Source organism: Cottoperca gobio, chromosome 13, assembly GCF_900634415.1.
Source record: "Cottoperca gobio chromosome 13, fCotGob3.1, whole genome shotgun sequence".
In the NCBI taxonomy this organism is placed as follows: Eukaryota; Metazoa; Chordata; class Actinopteri; order Perciformes; family Bovichtidae; genus Cottoperca; species Cottoperca gobio.
In genome coordinates, this window is record NC_041367.1 from 18725145 (window position 1) to 18740253 (window position 15109).

A 15109-nucleotide genomic window follows, 5' to 3' on the forward strand; every position below is an offset into this window, starting at 1 on the left:
ATCCCCAGTCCAACAGAGCCTTGAGGCATGACCATTCGTCAAAGAGCCTAATCAATGCCGAGACCTATTCTTATGCTTTCAGAAAATGAGTTGCTATTTTTTTGGTTAATGTTTTACATTCCATCGGGGACGATCAATGACTATTATGAGAGCCAAGGAGAAAAATGCTCAAGCTCAATCCCGTAAGACAATCAGAACTCTTGCTGAACAGTTTTCTGGTTCAAAACTTGGACCCTAAAGCTCATCAAAGTGTGTTTGGAATGGGTTTGAATTGATGTGCTTCCTATTGTGCCGTTTAGAATTATTTCAGCAATTAAAGGTCTATACTCATGTCTTTTCACTTCATTGCTCCCTCATTGACTCGCCATTAATGGCATTTCTTAAGAAAGATGAATAATAGATGTTATTACTGATGAAATGTATCTGGGAGAAGTAAAACTCTGAGGAATGGAGCAGGCTAAAGGCTGGTAATTCCAGAGTAGCCTGGGCACAACAGATAGGGAAAGGACTGAAGGAGTGAAGGGGCCACTGCCTATTTATCAAGAGTAAGGTGCATGAAATTGGCTCTTAACCTCACAGTTAGAAGGTTTAATTAGAAATCATGCTTTTGCTACAGGAGGGGAGGAGGAGAGGGGAGAGTGGTCCAAACAGGGTGATAAATTACTTGTGAGACAGAAGGCGTTGGAGGGATGGGGGGGGGGGAACGTGTTGGTGAGAGTGAAATGTAGGTGACAGCTCTGGTCGCGGCAGGAGGTGAGAAGCGAGGGTTGAGGTTGAAGCGAGCAGGAGATTGCAACTGAAGTGCAAAACCTCACCTCAAGAGCTGTTTGGGCTGTTATCACAGTGGGGTGAGAGCAGTGTGGTAGACAGGGCCAGGTTCAGCAGAACCACCAGCCTGGCCGACTGTCTTCAGTTATAAATATGTAAAAACTCGGTGTCAAAAACCCAAAGTTCTTTCATGTAAATTAAACTTCAATGTCCTTAAAATCTAAAGAGTGTACAGTATGTACTACTAACAGAACGCAGTGTGTTCACAGTGTCAGTGCAATACAGTTCAAATCAATATTGTGAAATATATTATGTATCACAAACAGAGCTGGGTATTGAACCTCGATATATCTGCGCTGACCAAAATGTGTTGGTAATGCAGTGTAACTGTTACATCGAATGTCTGGCCAGAACAGTTGGTGTTTTTTTTTTCACTTTGCTCTGCATTTAAATTGTAATTTTGCCATAGACCAATCCCTAAACTATTATGTTTTCTTTCTTTCTTTTTTTTATAAAAAGAAGGGTGTTGTATGATTTTGGTATCCAAGAAATCAGTACCAAAAAGAGTACGGTAATACATACCAAAACTTAAGTATCATAACGGTCCAAGTATATAATATTCCATCTGATAGCCAGCTATTAATATGGCACATCATGCATTGTTATGCTACATTAGCACACTCATATGTGTAAAACAAAAAGTTCAAAAACAAATCTTTTAATCACAACTTTCTGTGCATCATTTATTTAAACAACAGAAATCTATAAAATGACTGCACAATATGATCATATCTTCACTATATGATTCCACTATAAATCGTCTAACGATATTATGTAATGTTTGCCCTGCGCTTTTATGTACTCAAGGTTTTGTAGAAAAATTAACTCAGCACAGTCGGGCTGCCACCTTTTAGTCAACTAATCAGTCGACTAAGATTTCTTTAGTGGATTAGTCTTGATTCTATGCTGAATGACTTATTTACAAGAAACTGAAGAGCACATGTCTAGGTAAACAAGATTTGAAGTGGTGCTTTGCAGGATTCTTCGTGGGGAAACAGGTCTGTCGATTCGATCTATTAGACGACAAAATCGTGTTAGTCAACTAAGAATGTCTTTAGTCGAGGACAGCACAGCAGTATAGCACAGCAATAATAGATGATTGATTTTTATTGTGTTGGATTGCAATAACTGTTTTTTATCAGAGTGCTGCGCTATGGACACGCTGCACAGTGACCGCAGCCAGGAACCGTGATAAAATCCTTATTGCTGTCATATAAACCTATGGCTTGTCCGTTGACCTCTTGTGGGTATAAGTGCCACACTTCACTTAACCTGCTGTTGACAGCCAATATTTGTAGGAACATTTCTGACTTTGTGGCCCCGACACTCGGAGAATAATAAAAAGAATCGCAGACAGCAATGCCCACACATCTTCATCAGGCACACACAGAAGAGATGTAGTGAAAGCATCCTCATATTTTGAGAGATTTGCTTTGCCATAGTTCAGTAAACTGCCTTAAATATAATGTCAGAATAAGTTAAGAGGAACTGATTCACTGATCAGTAAGAATATCATTAATAAAAATAGAAATTAAAGTAAGTAAATTCAGGAGGATGAATGACTCGTGGTTGTAGGTTCACTTCCTGTTAAATGTTATAAATCCTTTATTTCTATTGCCAACATTCAACAGTTACTTTTGTTGATCAATTTTGCTTGACTTTCTGAAATGCAACCTGTAAATAAATACTTGAAAGATGGAGAAATTAAGGAGGGAAAAATCAAGGCATTGAAAGTTTTTCAAAATAGACATGGGTAATTTAAAGTGTTTCAATTTATATATGTTATGCAAGAACAAAAATAGAAGTTCTTTCTGTGAGCTTCTGCAAAGCCTGCTAGTTTTCAAATGTATCTAAAATGTTCAGTGTTGTAACAGTAATCAACCTTGATACGTGTCTCAAACAATATCGTGTTGGGTCTTTGAATTTGAGGGGAATTGGGTCTGGAAAGTCCTTGAAAAGTCTTTGAATGTGATGTCTAAGAAGCTGTGGGAACCTTTGAATGAGTGAATACTTAACTGGCCTAACCCAAAACCTACTCTGCTAAATTCTTGGTCACGGCTTAAAATCCGACTAATGAAGCAGGCTCGTGTCAAATAGATCCATCAGGAATTCACAGGTCTGATGGGAATACCTGCTCAAATAATGTTTTTAAAACGGAGTTCCTGCTGTTGGATGCTTCGATTCAGCTGCATGTTCAAGGAAACGTTGTTCTTACAAAGGAGCTTCTCCGGTGGTCGACCAGAGACGAGGCAGAACTTTGACACAATGTGCGTCAAATGAAAAGGTTGGTGATTGCACAAAAGGGCAGACTGGTGATACCATTTCAAAATGGAGTGGGGGTGTGACTGGGATTTGTATTTAGAATTTGTCAGCTGTAAGTGATATGCTAAATTGCAATGCTATAATTCCGAATTTCTGCCGCATTGATTAACTGCCTGAACGATCAACGATCTGGCATGTCCCAAATGTTGGTTGGTTTTGATTGAGCAATTCAACAATCCGATTTTCCACATGGTTGCTGACATAATAAACTATAGTTAGTTTTAATACTACTGGAGTAGTATTTTTTTATGCTGTGGTCTTGAGATTTGGACCAGACCGTCTGCATCTTCCAGCTCTGACGTAGTATTCAGTCATAATAGATTAGCTAAAAGTGCCTTTCTCTCTTTTTATTAACATTGTTGAGGACACCGTTGTCTTTTTTGAATACATTTTTATGGAACTTTAAATGGACAAGACTGAGGACATTCAACGTGGCACATCGAAAAACATTTACAGGTTTTGAAAAAAAAAAATGTAAACTAAGACACGGTTCCCAGCATTTTAATTGAGCATTAAAATTCAGCTTTTAATACTGTGTGCAGTCTTTAGTCTAATTCTCGCCAGTGTGGGTACCAAACTGTGTCTGGTCAAGGGATGCGAACAGTTTGAAGTTGCAGGTTCTGGCCGTGCAGAGAGGCTGATTTAAACGTGTACTGTGAGCTAACCAGATAAAAAAAAACTGCAAAGGTTCTGCCCTGCCTAACTAAACAGGGAAATGTATTCTGTAAATAGAGTAAACCACCGCTCTCCTTAAACCTTGTCCTGTCCCTGCTTAATTATACCTCTACCGGGGGAGAAATGACTTAGCCTGGTTCATCATTTAACAGAGGATATATCCTTGAATCAGTGCCAAAGAATTTTATATCAAACGGTGCCTCCAGGAGATAACTGTGCAGCGCGGATGATGGAGAGGAAAGCCAGTGATTTTTTTTTACAAATATCTGACTCCCTGAACCTCACCATTTTCTAATTATATTAGGATTAATTGGCTGGGGTGCGAGGGACTCCAGTTACTGGTGTTAGAGTTTTAATGCACAGCACACCTTGTTGGGTGGGCTCTGGACTCGGTTGAAAAGCCTGTTAATTAGGCCTGTGGTGAGGTGTGATAAAAAGGGAGCAGTACATAAACAAGCCCCAGTAGAGGGGGGTTGCTGAGGTCACCTGCTGGACCACCGACAGCCTCCACCTGTATCACACAGGGCCACATGCTGCCCCTCTGTCTCCGGGGAAAGCTGCTGGGGGAACTTTTCACACACAGAAGAGCTACAGCCTCTCCTAATCTCATACCTGTCCAATTGATTTAGCTAGAGGTGCGTTTCCCCGCCACCACCCTCAATATGTATCTGCACACCGCAGAGATCTAATGTCCGTCATAAAGTTAAACATCGGCAAGCCACATGGAGGTTTTTAATGAGACTTCCATGCTCATTTCACGCTCAATATCTGACTTTTTCTTTTTTCCCCTTTCTCTAATGCTCTCTGGTCTTCTCCTCCTTCCCTCAACAGAGAGAGAAGCTTTTACCATCAATCAGCCTTTGGCTCCTGTGGACTGAGACAGTGTCACGCAGAGCTCTGTGTGTTGCTAGATAGGACCACAGTGCCCTCAGGTTACCCTTACACTTCTAGTTTGACACCCCCTGATATTTACTTGCTATAGAGGAAATTGAAAAATACACGGGAGTTTAAAGTGGGCACACAGGAGTCAAACTTTGGAAGAAATCACAGTGTTTTCTATCAGGGTTTGGAGCGAAAATGGTTGTTTCTGTCCATCAGTAATCGCAGGCCTTCATAGCGAGCACTTCTCAGATGCAGTCGACGAGAAAATGTTTTATCGAGATCAGTCATCTGGTCCACAGAGAGGCTGTCATACTGCATCATTCCAACAAAACAGGAGTTTGAGCCAAATTGGATTTTAGTTGTTGTTGCCCCCATGAACAGCAGTTTATGATGAGTGCAACAGTAGAATAAACTCAAATTACCAGATTGTGAGCATTATGTGAATGGCTCAAGTTCAGTGAGAAAGGAGAGTAGAGGCTGGGAACATAAATGTCTGTATATTATAAGCAATTTCATTCACATAGCCAACTCAAAATGTTTTGTTTGATGCACTAAATACATTGAATAAGAAAGGCAGTATGAAAGACATAGACTGTAGCTTATATAAGAAGTGGACGTAGTCACCATGACGTCACCCATCGGTTTGTGGACTGCGGTTTTGAAGCCTCAAGTTTGACATTTAAGGTGTGGCCATCTTTGTTTTTTAGAACCAGAATTGACACGAGAGGATGGAGCTAAATTGAACTCTGAACAAGACATTTTTAGGTGACCAAAATGTTACAATTACCTTTCATGAACTGAAAACACACCGCGAAAGGGTTTAAGTTTCAAGACGAAAACTCCTAAACCTAAACCGGAAAACACCTTGGTTGCAACCCTAAAGCATAACTTGCTTTATCGTCTATTGAATTCTAAAAGGTACCATCATTTACAAAATGACCATCATGCTGCATTTAAAAAGACTTGAAACTAGAGATTGAGACCATAAACTAATTTGGAAAACGTTTACTGACGGTAATAAACTCAGATGAGAAGTAGGGTCATTTTCTTCAATACAATCAAACTTATTTTTGCAAGGAGTCGCCCCCTGCTGGCTATTAGAAAGAATGTAGTTTCACATTAGAAAGAATATAGTTTCACATTAGAAAGGATGCAGCTTCAGATAAAACTTTTTTTGTGCTTGACATTCAGCCAAAATGTACAGCTGGAAAACTAGCATAGTCCCACTTTAAACGTTTAACTTAACCTCTTAAACTCTGCTGGACGCTGCAGTTTGTCCATCGATACAAACTCACTCTGGGCAAATAAACATTTAAACTTTCATTTTTTAGGTTTCCAAAGATACCAAATATGTCATGTTGGATTTTGGGGGAAAGTGTGTGCAGTATACCAGACTGCACTTTGTATGTATTGAGAGTAAAGAGGTTTGTACAACATTTGTTTACCTTCCACTCCTACATTTTCCCAGTGCATCTGTGGAATCTTTAAGCCTTCTTCATAAACCTCTAGACGTCATGTGCATTTCATTTACTTTGTTCAAATCAACTCATTAGATTGAAATACAACAGAAAATCAAGTTATTTTCATTCATATATGAATGTCAGCTTGATTACAAATGGTTTTAATCTGCTGTAAACCTGTTGTGGTTTGTCCAGATGTTCCTATCTTGTTGCATGGAAGCTGTTCAATCCTTAGCTTGAACTACTCAGTCAGTCATCATCCTATTATGATTATCTTGTCATTGATTTTCATCTCTCTATTTGCTCTCATTTTGTGGTAAAACTTGAATAAAACATCAGACAATGTGTTGTTTCTGTGACAAATCCTGAAACAACACACTGGATTTCTCTGTCTCTGCAGACACGGCTGTCACACTGACAGAATTATCAGATTAAATTCAGTGCCAGAATACTTGCGCTTTTGGAAGAGCTCCACGAATTTCCTCCAATTGGTAAAACCATTGCAACATGTTTGTTAAAGGTGTACCATGAAGAATTGATTTGGCATAAGTTTCCTAGAGCGAACCAACTGGAGGTAATCAAAACCCACCTCCACACCAATCCCACCCCCGCTTGTTTCCTCACAACATGAAGTCCACTGATTGCTCCTCTGGATTCACAGCTATTTTTAGTCTGTAGATTCTTTGTGCTGCTGTTGGTGGGCCGTCTCTGGTGCACATTCGTCTGTGGGGCTTTTACTTCAAGGAAGGCTATGGGGTCGTCTGTCTGTCCGTCCGATCATGTATCCTGAACGTCAGACTTTAAATCTTGTTCTATACAGTTTGGGTAAGAGTCTCGTTTTCCCATGAAACATAAAAAGCTCAGCGGTAGAGACGGGGGTTATGCCCAAGGAATGATCTTTCGCTTGGGGCTCACCTCAGGGTTCTTCTCCGGCTCTTGTCCCTCTCCTGTTTACACCCAGGAAACATGAGTCGATAAGAGAGGAGGCACATTCACTGACAAGTGAACACACAGTGAACAGAGGCAGGCTACAAGACCATGGAGGGAAATGAAAAGGGGTGAGCGATGAATTGACCAAAACAAAAGACGGATTCACAAGATTTCTCACACAGCCTTGTTCAACTGTTTTTTTTTCTTAAGAGATACTTTCCTGTTCGGTAAATATTGATTCTGACACCACAGTAGTTGTAGGAAAAAAGAATAGAGCCTAAAAAATACAGCTGTGAGTGAACAAAACCAGCGCTGCTCCATACATTTTTAGGCAATCATGTTCCACTAAGAAAAAACTTAATTGTGGAATAACTAAAAATAAGATCAGTGATGTCCAGCAGACATACGACACTAATATGTTTGTAATCCTTTCAGGGACACAGAACAAGCTCATTCCGACTGTCATGTAAAACATGTTCCTCAGAGAGACACTTCTGCATGCTCGGTTGTTTTCAGCTCCTTATTCGTGTAATGTTTTAATGGGTTTTACACGGAGTGTGTGTACTTCCATTATTGTGAGCGTGCTGACAGATACTTGTAAGACCTGCTATTTCACACATGAAACATATTGTATATGAGGAAATACAAGGAAATTCTCAAGACTAAAATTGTGAATGACTTGTCACAGTGGCTCAGAGGTTTGTAGCAGTCAAGCTAGTTTGATCCGGGTCCCTGTGCTTGACAGCCCAAACACACACTTATTTAAGAACAATAATCTGTGTGTGTCTTTTTTATGCAGCTGCTTTTCTGATTTCTTCTTCTTAATGCATGCTGCAATAGCTATGGTCCAGGTTTAGTTCTTTTACATTTAATTTCCTGTGCACATTTTGGATTTGTGCATGAAGAAATCCGAGCATCTATTTTACATAATTATTTTTTGTTATCTATTTTGTCTTATTGACAATATGCCAGTATTTGAGCGCCTTAACTGTTACAGTTACAGTTACTGTTGAGTGTTTATATTTGTTCACAATGTTTTACAAAATAATTATTCAAAAAATATTACCAAGGTAAATATCGAATTGTGAATTTTGTGTAATGTTATGCCAGTGTAAGTATAATAATATAATATAATATAATAATCACACACTGTGACATTTGCATTCCCCTCTTTATCCCCATGACAACTCACAAAATCATCACAGGCTTCTTGTGGACAAAGGGGACAAATTACTTGAAAATTGCATAAATGGCATTTTAGGTGGGAGAATGAAATGATATGATGCTCCAGAGCAGTGGTTCTTAACCTTATTGGAGGTACTGAACCCTGCAAGCTTCATCAGTGCATTCTCCGAACCCTTCGTAACTGGAAAAATAAAATATGATTTCTTCAAAACATAGGTATATATTTTATTAGTGCACAAAATTAACCAGGCATCAGTTGCACACAAAAGCACTGTGTTCAAAGAACAAAACCAACAAAACGTGAATTTCACACAAAAACATAACTCAACCTTGGCAAGTGCCACTCTCATATCATTTTCCAAACAAAGTCTGTTCCTTTTCTCAGTTTTCATGTCTACCATCCTCGAAAAGGATTGCTTGCAAAGATACGTTGTAACAAACGGTATGAGTATCGCAAGGGCTTTCTTAGCAATAAAGAGGGTATGGTACGATTTGGTGACACCAAAACGTTGAGAGCGTTGTTGTTCTGAAGAGTTACTGTTGAAGTAACTGGCTCTGCTGAAGTTCAATGATTTCGTCTAGGTCAGGGGTCAGCAACCTTTACTATCAAAAGAGCCATTTTGCCACCTCTTCCCCCAAATAAAATGTGTCTCGAGCCACAACCCATGTTTCATAACACAGCTTAAGTTGTGTATTTATAGTTATACTATATTTGTTGCATTTATGAAATTACAGAAAGACAATAGAAACTGTTGAGATTGTATTGTTATTTTTTAATTGTTATTAGGACAACACCAAACTCTTTTAACAGTATCAACTCAATGATTTCTTCCTGCACCACATCAGAGTTCACATACCTGCATAACAGCGCTGTCTGTTCAACATCATTTACATCACTTGACTCATCACAAGCAATTGAATATGCTTCAGCTGAATTGATGTCCTCAATTTGCTGTTTGGTGATGTTTGTTGCCATTTTAATGGCCCTGTCCTTGACGGTCTTTGCAGGGAGAGACATATCTCAAATTTTCTGAACAATTTCATCTTTGTTTTGAAGTCTGAAAATAGATGCTCTGATATTTTTAAGAATGCTTCTTTCATGTATTCTCCATCTGTGAACGGCTTTCCACGCCATACTATCTCCTGAGCGGCCACAAAACTAGCAGCAGTAGATGAGTTTGAATATTTCATCCATTTCTTGAAAGAATATTTGCTCTGTTCCGCTTTCAGCAGAAGTTCAGAAATCAATTTTTTTCGCGCATCTCCAGCTCGGAGATGCAGGAGAATGTGAGGCATATTTTAGTGGATGAAATGTAAAAATGTAATTAAAGTATTTCAGTGTCACAATGTCACCTCGAACTCCAAGATAAGTGGTGTTCCGTTGGAAAGATTGTCCAGTGTGCAACTAAAAAATACATAAAAATAATGTAATTTATTTTTATGTTTGTTTTTTTGTCAAAGCTTCAGGGAGCCACTGCAGAGGGGTTAAAGAGCCGCATGTGGCAGGTTGCCGACCCCTGGTCTAGGTATTCATCGTTGACATCTGCTGTCGCAACACTAAACGTGAACGGCTGTCTCACCCATGCTGGATATGACTCTCTGGTGGGGAAGTATCCGTCGAGAGACTTTGCGAGCTCATCTAAGTGCATGTCAATTGCTTGCTTCAGCTCCCCAGGTACAGAAATGTCTCCAATTCCAGACACGTCTTCGATCTTACTTACACAGTCGTCCAGCAGGGGAAAGTTTGCGAAGTTATCATTCTCTGTTCATCGTTTCCATAAAGGTAGCTTTTTTTTTAAACACCTTCAGGTTTTCTTCCGCTTCGATGATGTTCACTCCACCACCCTGCATCTGTCGATTGAGATGATTGAGAGAATCGAAAATATCGGCCATGTACGCCAAAATGAGAATGAACTCAGAATTTTCGAAGCAATCTGCATGACAATGTTGGTACTCTCACAAAAACAGGGCTAATTCCACACGGATGGCAAAAACACGATTCAGCATCTTTCCCCGGGATAACCACCGAATGTTAGAATGGTACAGAAGTACCTCGAATTCAGAGCCCATTTCCTTACACAGCTCTTTGAAGATGCGTTGTTTTATAGCACTATTTTGCACGTAGTTCACACTTTCAACTACAATTTTTAATACTTCTGCCTGTACAGAACACAGTGCGTAACAATGATGTGTGGTGCATCGAATTTCACCAGCACTCCAAAACCAGAGTGTCATCCCAGCATGACTGGATCTCCGTCCGAACAAACTGCAGAAACCATATTCCACGAAAGATCGTTGTCTCTGAAGAAGAGTATTGCGCTCCCAGACTGCAGGGTTACTTGTGGTTCCTAGAGTCTCTAAGAGTACAATGGGAGCAAGAGCCTTCCGCCATCAAGCTCCTCTCCAGTGGAACCAGCTTCCAGTTTGTGTTCGGGAGGCAGACACACTCTCCACATTTAAGAGTAGGCTAAAGACTTTCCTTTTTGATAAAGCTTATAGTTAGGGCTGGCTCAGGTTTGCCCTGGATCAGCCCCTAGTTATGCTGCTATAAGCTTAGACTACTGGGAGACACCTCCCTGCTTTCTTCCTTCTCTTCCTCTCTTCTCCCCTCCCTCTCTTCTTCTCCCTCTCTATCTGTATGCATTTATGTAAATTTGATGTTACTAACACAGCATCCGGGGCATCATCCCGGAGTTTCTGTGTCTCATGTGGCAGGTTGCCACTGATAAAGTTTACGTCAGGATCAGGAATCGTGACAGCGCCTGCTGCCCTGACACCGGGAAGCCTTTTTGACATTTTCCTAGATTCATCCAAACTTTCTCTTTTTCAACACATCATTTTCTGTCAAATGTTATATTTGTACTATGTTGTTTATCCTGTACACACGACATCTATTGCACGTCTGTCCGTCCTGGGAGAGGGATCCCTCCTCAGTTGCTCTCCCTGAGGTTTCTTCCATTTTTCCCCCTTTAATTTTGGGGTTTCTTTAGGAAGTTTTCACTTGTGCGATGCGAGGGTCTAAGGACAGAGGGTGTTGTATCCTGTACAGTCTGTAAAGCGCACTGAGACAAATGTATAATTTGTGATATTGGGCTATATAAATAAATTTGATTTGATTTGATTTGAAGTCATCCACGAGTTTCTTGACATCGACTGCCTTGGTTGTTGTTGTAAGGCTTTCACATAGCGCACGAATACAGCAACCTGGCTTAGATTAGAAATGTCGGTGGTCTCGTCGAGTTGGAGACTGAATTTTGGTGGGCTTGAAATCAGATCTAAAACTACTTGACCCAAGATGTCATCACTCATGTCGTCTATTCTGCTGCTGATAGTGTCATTTGAAAGAGGAATTTGGGGTAACTTAGCTTCAGCAGCTTTTCCCAGCATGATATTCGCCATCTTCAACGCAGCTGGTTTTACGAGTGTTTCACCAATGGTGTGTGGTTTGCCCTGCTTTGTGATCAGGCACACAACTTTGTACGATGCTGTGAGGATCGGTTTGTCGATGGGTACAAAGCCGAGTACAGGCAGAGTAGCCTTTTCATCGAATCTGGATCTCTTCACCTTGAATTCAGCGAGCGTTGTGTTCTTGTATTTCCCATCTCCATGCAGCTTTAGGAAGTGTTCCTTTAGTTTTGCCGGTGCTAGACTAGAATTGCTCAACTTGGCATTGCAAATCATGCATTGAGGACACTGACTCCCATCACGTTCCTTTTACACGTCCAACCACTTTGTTTTTTTGCTCGACATAGTTAGTATGAAGCGATTGAAAGATTAAAAGAAAATCACAAATGACGTACAATCACAACAGCCACAAGTCGACTACTGAGCGCACCAAGTTCCCTGCAGCACAGATATCAAAGCCAAGCAATGTGGCGTGATCAGCCATTGATGGCCAAGCGGAGCGTGACGTCAAGAATAATACAAGTGGGCTGAATTTATTTTGTGTAACACATTTTTACTAAGCAACTAAATATTTGTAATCTAACACAGCGAAGAAAATTGTATGTTGCCAAATTGTCGGCCGCCAATGTTTTGACGACAAAAAACGACCCGACATTGCTAGTGTGAACCGGGCTATACTGTGTGTGTCATGACCCCTGCCGAACCCCTGAGAGTGAATCAACGAACCCCTGGGGTTTGATCGAACCCTGCTTAAGAACCACTGCTCCAGAGGATTTTGGTGCCTGTAATTTTGTCACGTCCTCTTGAGAATACAAACACTTCCCTCATTGAGGAGACCAGCAGCTGTGGTCAGCTCTTCTTTTTTACTTAGATCTTCTATGACAGACAAACATAACAAGAAAAACTGTATAACAGTTATTTACAAGGACATTTCTATCACAAGGGCAAGACAAACCAATGGAAGTAGGGAGGTCATTTGATGACACAAGCATGCACATGATCTTACATCAGCACATGGTTTACTCCTTTACTTTTTTTAAATGTTTAAATATGCATTTCTTTACAGGAACAGACATGATTGTTGACACCCGGAGTGAATATTATGATATTGTTTCTTATTACAAAGAGGGGCGGGCGTGATATTGAGTCCAGGAATGACCTTATTAATATCCAGATATGAGTGGGAAGATGCAAACTTCATCAAACAATGGGTCTTTCTAACTGTCCAGTTCATAAGAATTATGCAGATCGTTGCAAAGCATGCTCAAGATATATGCTTTTGATCAGATGTGAAATTGATGTCGTTGGACAGGATGCCCAGCAAGCATGTAGCTGGGTAAAGAGCTATGTCCATGTTTAAGATCTTTCAGAGTGTATCTCTAACTACATCCCAGAGGGCCTCAGGCTCAAAACCGTAGAGAGTGTACAAAGGGTGCTCGTTTCCCCACAATCATGCCAGCATACGCATGAGAGGGTTTGATTCATCGTTTTAAGTCTAAAGGGTTGATGTGTGCTCTTTGCAGTATTATTACTGTGGTCAGCTTTGAATTCAGCCAGTTCCAATGGATTCCAACAGTGACATGTTTTTATGACGGAAAACAATATTAAAATGTCTATTAAAAACTTCTCAAACAACTGAGAATCCACTTCTCTGTCGTCCATCTGTTTGCTCAGTGCTGTTGTCCAAAACACTCATACTTTTTGCCAAAATATGACAACAGTGCTTCCATTTCAAAATTATTGCTTTTACCAAAGGCTCAGCCACAAATATCATAATTAGACATATTTGAGTGCAACATACTAAAAACGTGGACATCGGTGTTGCAAGCTGACAACAGCTCGAGTTGTTCTTTTAATGAGGAAAGTTCACACTTTTAACAGCAACCTTTTGTGCTTTACAGAGTGTAAATGAAGACGCAAACATACCAGGACATACATACTGCACAAATCAGATTAAGATAAACCCACTTTGCGGACAGAAGATTGAGTATAAGTACAAAAAGAGTTTAAAAAAAAAAAGAAATTCTAAGCCCTTATAGCCCTCAATATCATTAGCAGCTAGAAGAGCATTCCTACATTTTAATTGAGTAGCTCATTCTTGGCGTTAAGCCATAAAGGGGAGCTCACTGAATCACAGTGACTTAGATCAAACAGAGGAGGAATTAACCTGCGTTAGCACTACTTGGTCTCAAGTACAACAAAAAAAAAAACACATAGTGGTGATTAAACCTTATTTTAACAACCGAGGGGATTGTAGATGTTACCTTATTTGGACCTGGACTAGTCTCTTCTCCTTAAATTCACAACCTGCTGCTTTGCTGTCATGTTTAGAGCCAGAAGGCTTGATCTGCTTCTATACTATACTCTTTGAACAGGTTGTAAGGATATACAAAGCACATACAGTATACAATGTGTTTAAAGCCCTAAGCTTTCTGTTTAAATGTCAGGTCATTATCATTATGACATAATACTGACCTACATAACTGACCGAAAAAGACCCCACGGAAAATAATATTCTGAATGGACTGGGCCCTGTTGACAATCAATGCCAAGTGATCTATGACGTCTGCCCAATATTGTGTGAACACAAAGAGTATAAGATGGAGGAGGGTCAGTGTAAAGTAGCAGCATGCACCGATAGGATACAAAGAAAGAACTGTTCTTTTTCAAAGATGTTTGGGGTTAAAGCTAAGGAGTAAAAGGTGTTCTAATTATGTGAACAATTTTGGACTGTGAAAAAGAAGCAACTAAAAAGGAGACAGAGAATTCAAACTGTGTTACTCATTCATGATCGGGTCGACTGCATTTCAAATTGGGTCTAATTATCTTTCGGTCTTGGCTCACATCTGACCGTCCTGTGGCCCTTTCGATTGGGTCTCTTTTATGAAAGTTAATTTATGCACTTTTGGTTCGGGAGGTTTTCCAAAGGTCGATTTCAGATTGGGTCTCATTAGGTTCCACTCTGCATTCTCCTGCCTCTGTTCCTGATCTTGCGGTGCTCCACTGGCTCACTTTCTCGGCTCCCTTGAGCCCACACTCTGTGAGGCCTCTAGGGAAAATACGAACACAGCCGGCAGTACCACAAGAACAATCCAGACTCCCCAGTGCACAGCCTACATTCTCTGTTGTCACTCCTTCTGCAGAGTACAAATGCATTTAATTGCAGAGCTGCATCGCCTGTGGTTTCAGAATAACAGCTAATGTAGATCAGCCATTTCAGACAGCGTACGGATCAAACATTAAGAATGTCCAGGCCATTAATTTTATGACTGTCATTGGGGCTGTGAGATCACAGGGTGCCGGGCTAATCGCTCCGAGCTAACTAATTCCTGATTGACAGCCGTGTGTTCAATCCTTCAACAAATCAAATGCATTCTCGGCGGCCGAGGTTATGCTTTGTCACAAATTGTGTTTGTAATTCT